Raw genomic sequence first — 6000 nt, 5'->3', positions numbered from 1 at the left:
GGGATCAGAAAATTGCCTTGTGAAGGAGAGCCTGTACGATAACACAATACCCTCAAGTTATTCATGCTGAGATAGGTATGTCCCTGAGACACTAAATGGAAGGATGTTCACAATGGTGGAAGGTGGCAGAGAGTGGCAGAGGTTTGGGATTGCAGTTTATTGCCTTGCGCCGGAATAAAAGCTACCCACTGGTACAGCTATTTTTGAAGGCTGAACTTATTCACAGGCAGTGCTGGTAAAATACCAGAAGCCATACATAATGTCTGACCTCAGCTGCTACCTCATACAGCATATGAGACATGGGAGCCTTAAAAAGATGGACTGGTCTACTGTCCTATGGCAGCAGGAGACCACTTTTATTTCCCATGTTGGGCTTATAATGCCCCTCACATTCCCTCCTTTTCAGACACACAAAAGGTTTTTGTAAAGTTTCTCTAGGATGTATTGTTGGTAGCAGCAGTAACCATGCCTCTTGCCTCGGGGAGTTAGAGGGTATGATTTTTGACTAGTGTTTTCAGAACCTCTGGGTTTTTAAAATACAGCTGAGAATTTCTGAATGGGATATAGATGAAAATGTCCTAATTCAGATGATTTATTGGCCCAATCGTGTCTGTGATCAGTCAGCTGTGCGTTGGAGTACTCTCTGAGAACCATCTGTACCTCTGGTTCTCTTGGGTGTCCCCCACTTCCCACAGCACATCACTGCATTCTATGATTTTCTCACGGTGAAGCCTGGCCTAGCACCCTAAAACTGTCTTCAGGTAACTGGGAGTGTCCCTAATTGTACAAGCTTAGGGGACAGGATGCTTAATAGGGGTTGGAGTATTCTTCCAAGTCGAAGGTCATGGGTTTGAATTCCCATTCGGCTTGTACCATGGTCAACTCCCTATGCAAAACACCTGCCTTTATCCTTTATCCCTGGCTTCTTAAGGATGTGAGAAGGAGCACAGAACGAAAATGGTCCCTATCATTGCATCCCCAACTAACTGTCCCTACATCTTGTCCCTCTAAAGTGCCCTGGAAGATTTCACTGTCTTGTAGGGGGCGAGCTACCCACACTGTCTCACTGGCCCTTTCCTGAGGTTCTGGTGGGGAATTCAGGGGGTTCTGAGGCTAACGGTGGGATTGGGGAGCAAAAGGGTGGGTTCCCTTCCAGCTGGGAAGCCAGTATCCCCGGTTCGACTCCACGCCCTCTGGGCAATGTTGCTAGAGGTCATGGCAGGTGCTGGGTGGGAGCCTGGCACCGCAGCTCATGAGAGGGCGCGCCCTCGAACCCCAGCATGTCCGGAACGCAGATGCAACTTGGCAACCCACAGCCACTGACAGGCCCGGAGCGCACATAGCCCTCCTTGCTGAGGCCTCTGCTTCCTGGCGGCGCGGTAGCGGCGGGCGCCCCGATTGGCGGCCAGGCCTGCGCCCGCCCCGCCGGGCGGGCCTCCGCGCCCTCCCCAGCCGCCCCTCCCCTTTCCGTGGGAGGCGTCCTGGACAGCTGCTTGGTGGCGCGCAGTTACCGCTGATTGTGCGTGCCGGCGTCTGGGCTCGTTTGCAGAGGCCTCGGTAGCTGCGACTCTCGGCGCACAGAGGTCAGAGCTGCGGGCTGCGCGCGCCCCTGCTGCCACCGGGCGTCCCGCGGTGGCTCCCGCGCCCCGCGGCGACTTCCGCGCCCGCGCTTCTCTTTGTTCAAGTCCCGAGCGGCGGCGGGGTCCGAGCCCGCGCCCTGGGCGACTGAGGCGGCCGCAGTCCGCGCCCCGACCCTCCGGCGATGCCGGACCAGATCTCCGTGTCCGAATTCGTGGCGGAGACCCATGAGGGCTACAAGGCGCCCACGGCCTTTAGCTTCACCACGCGCACGGCCCAGTGCCGGGACACCGTGGTGGCCATCGAGGAGGTGAGCGGTAGCGCAGCCCGCGCCGGGCGGGAGGCTAGTGTCGCGGGGATCGCGCTGCGCCCTGGGCACCAGGTAGGCTTCCGCGCTTGGTGCCAGATACCCAGTGCCCTCCAGCTGCGCCCACACCTGGGAAAAGTTTCTGATACCCCAAAGCCGGACGCAGCCTGACCAGCAGTGCCCGACACAGAAGCCCTTTGTTCCCTGCTCTAGGGAGAGGCTACTTGGCCCAAGGTGGCCAAGTAACCTTGGGCCTTTTTTTGAGAATGCTCAGTCTGTTCCCATTTCCAGTGCAGGGTTTCAGGTTCTTTGCTCCCATCCTCAGAGAGGTCAACTGCAGAGTCTGTGGCGGCTTCGAGCCGGGGCCCCTGCGAGCTCTGCGCCCCCGGAGTGATGGGTCTCCCTGCGCGGACCTCTCCAACTTGTTCCGGAAGTAGCCCCGCGGGGGCAGCTGTGGCTTCTGAGCCAACATGTAGAGCAGATGCAGGGACCCCAAGCTGCTTAGGCACGGGTGCCCATCCCATCTTGGGGGGCCTGGCAGTTCCCACTACTTGCAACAGAGCAGAGCTGTAGAGGGATGTGGAGAATGGTCTCTTTGAGGTCCAAAAGGTCTTTGGTGGCCGCTTCTGGGCTACCTGTGTGGTGCCTGTTGACAGTTGGCTCCTTTGCCCTTAACCTGGATAAGTTACCCACCTGGATAACTGCCTAGTCATTGTATTGAGTGGCTAAGCAGTGAGCTCTCCAGACCCTGGGGAAGAGGGACTGCGAGAAGGAAGCAGTTTGGGTTGAAAATTGAAGCAGGCTTGGAAGAGGCTGTGTGAGTCCAGAGACCACGGCTGTGCACAGCTTGGGAAAGTCTCACTTACATCATTTTCTTTACCTCCCCAACAGAATTTAGAATTTCGTGTTTTCAGCTCTGTAGGCTTTGTTCTTCCATCTGGACTCACAAAAGGTAGCTGGAGAACGAGACACACATGTGTTAGCAATAGTGAACCGATGACTACATTTCTTTTGCTCAGAATTTTAAGATCAAGGTAGACATTTTAAAATACTTGTGCCAGAGTTTGGTGTTCGGATAGCTTTTAAATTAAGCTATGTCATTGCATCCTTTCCCCTTGCTTGAACAAAGCATTTGCTATTAGGCTTTGCCTGGGCGGGGGGTGGGGTGGGGGACTAGACTATTATTCTTTCGTGTAAAATGTCTACACAGTCAGGACTAGACTCAATGAAAAATACTAGGTTCAGCATCCTGCTCTTGGAAGTGAGCTAGGGTATCCGTTCTCCTTCACCCTAGTCCCCTTTCTTTTCTCTCTCCTGTCTTCCCAAAGATCTGCTTGTAAATCTTTTGTAGCAAATTCAGTGAGAGCAGATTGCTTTAGTCCACTTTTCTCAGCCTGGCCTTTAGGTGCCACTGATGCCTTTAATGAGGCAGGTGGGGGATGAGGGGGGTGAGAGCCCATCCCCCATGAGGGCCCTTGAAAAGCACTAGGAAGATAGTCACAGTGTTTTGAAAATACATCATTAATGCTTATGAAAATGATTACATCCAAAAAGGTAGGATTCCCTCTGTGGAAAGGACACTTGTGTCTGATGTCCTTAAAAGACAGCCCATGTTTATAAAGTTAGGACGCTTCTCTCATTGTATTGAATCAGTTAGGTGTCAGTAATACTGGCAGATGTTGGAAAGCCCGGCAAATAGGAGTTGCAATTAAAGTTGGCATGGCCTCTCTCTGATTAATTTTAGTTTATTTTGGATGAACCCAAAGCTGCTTTTCCATGCAGTGCAGTAGATTACCCAAGAGCTCAGTTACTGAGTAGATTAAAGAGAGACTGGATTTGGTCATTCTGTCAAATTGCAGGCTGGCTTCACTCAGCCTCCAAAGCAGAAAATGGATTTGAGTCGGAAACAGGGAAAACCTGAACTCTTTGCAGGCTTATCTCATTTTAAGTGAGGCCAGCATCCACTCTAAGCTAATAGTGTGTATGAACTGATTTGAAGGGTGAAAGGACTCAGTGTGGATTACTTAAAATAATGCTGTCTTTCTCCTCCTACATTATTTAATGTTTACTTCCAAAACAAAAAGTTGTTCTCTGTCTAGTGTAATAACACACCATGTTTACAATACTTAGACTTTAAGCAAATGTCTTTTTATGGTGAGATGAGACATTAGGGTAGGTTTTGTGACATACAAAAAGTTACACATTTCATAGAAATACAACTAAAAAAATAAGTCTCTGGTCTTCTACTTAAATGAGTTATGGAATTAGTAAACTTATCTGATTAACTTTGGCAAACCTGATTGCTTCCAATGGAGAATATGTTTAGCTGTTGTCATTTTCTGGCTGAAATAGGCTTTCTTGATTTGCACACCTGTAGCTAGAATGCCAGTAGTTTGCCAGTGCGTGGCCTGTATTACAGGTATCAAACTGTTGTGTTTAATCTCTATCCCTGCTCTGCAGATGAGGAATTTGAGGCTAGGAGATTAGTTCAGGTTATAGACACAGCAAGTGGAGTTTAAACTTGGCTGGATGCTGCTTTCTCAAACTGCATGGCATTATCTAATGATTAGTTATTGTGTATTCTCAAAACTGCCCATAGCTAGATCAGCCACCTCTAAGTCAGGCTCCATCACTTTCCAGTTGTATGAATTGGGATGAGACCCTAACTGCCCATATATATACCTTTAACATTTTCAGTCCAGTTCACAGTCTAGATAATCATGTCTATTTCTGAAGGTTCTGGTACAGTACCCAGTAGACTTAGTAAATGGTAGCTGCTTTACCAGATTTCACTGTAGTTACTGTATAGACCCTGGAATGAGAATGGAGGAGGGGAGAAGAAAATGGATGAATGGATGAAGGTGTGCATATAAATGAAAATTGTTGTCCCTCCCCCTAGGTGTGCCTGTGTGTGGATGGGTGTGTGTGTGTGTGTGTGTGTGTGTGTGTGTGTGTGTGTGTGTGTGTGTGTGTGTGTAATGGCTCCTGTGCTGACTGAGGCCAGAGGCTGAACTTGCAATGCTTTGCTGAATCAGTTCCCCACAGCCTGTCTCTGCTTCCCCTTAATCCTGGGGATCCCCATGCAGGTTCACAAGCTTGTGCAGCAAGCACCTGACCCCCTAAGCTGCCTTCCCAGCCCCCACATGCATTCTCTCTAAGGAGCTTATTGTCTTGGTAACAGGTGAGAGTGTAGGTGGTTTGAAACTTTTCACTTCCTGATGACTTTCTCTGGGTGACTTACTTTGCACAGTTTGCAAAGTGCAGACTGCAACTGGTGTCAGCTTTGTGCTTTGGAAATAAGGGAGAAAATAAGTAGTTGTGGCATAAATCTGAAAACTGAGCTGGGCTACCCCCCACCCTCTTCCCAGCTTTGATTTTTGTATCTTACTTTTTTTAAGCCTCTGGTTACTTCAAAATACTCTGGAAATAGAGAAACATTGTGTGCATTCTTGGGACAGTCCTGTTGTTTGTTAGGGCTTCTTCATAGCTCCATTCATTCCTACCCTTCTTATTTGGCATTGTTGTAGTTTTAAAAATGAATTTGATATTGACTCTTAAGTATTAAAATTTAACTTTTTTCCTTCCATGGCCATGAGTCTCTTATTCTGTTGTCCTTGGTTACCTTGGAAATTGCTTTGCTGTTCTAACAGCAAAAGGAGAATGAACATCTAGACTGTACAGACTCCCAGGGGGATGGTGTTCATGGGGTCAGGCTCCGCCCAGCATTTACAGTGGGAACTGGCCTTGCATTTAATTCTGAGTTGTAGTCCTTTGTGACTTGTTTGTAAACCAGCTCCTTCAGAATCCCAGGCTAACAGATTTTGAATCTATGGTCAGAAGGATGCCCCCTTTTTCTCAGTGTATCCTTGGAAGGGAGTAGGTTAACAGGCGATCATTTTATGCTGCCCTTAAATCTGAATTGGTGTCTCTGGGACGTCTTGAATCAGTTAGGGTGGAATTGGTTTCCCTCCAGCTGAATTCAATTTCTATTATATGATTAGTAGTGCAGTTCCTATGATACCACTCCTTGTGCATCCCAGCTCTTGCTGTGGTTCATTTGGGACCTGCTGCTGTGTGTTAGGTGAAGGGATTAGACATGTCTTCTCTTTGAAAGA

At 48.9% G+C, this 6000-nt stretch overlaps 1 pseudogene; it reads left to right on the top strand.

The window, feature by feature from the left end:
- The first annotated feature begins 1454 nt into the window (after positions 1-1454).
- Positions 1455-6000, top strand: part of Gm9282 — a 76678-nt pseudogene continuing 72132 nt past the window's right edge.

The sequence above is a fragment of the Mus musculus genome, chromosome 12, assembly GCF_000001635.26.
Source record: "Mus musculus strain C57BL/6J chromosome 12, GRCm38.p6 C57BL/6J".
NCBI classification, from domain to species: Eukaryota; Metazoa; Chordata; class Mammalia; order Rodentia; family Muridae; genus Mus; species Mus musculus.
This window is presented reverse-complemented; position numbering and strand designations above follow the sequence as displayed.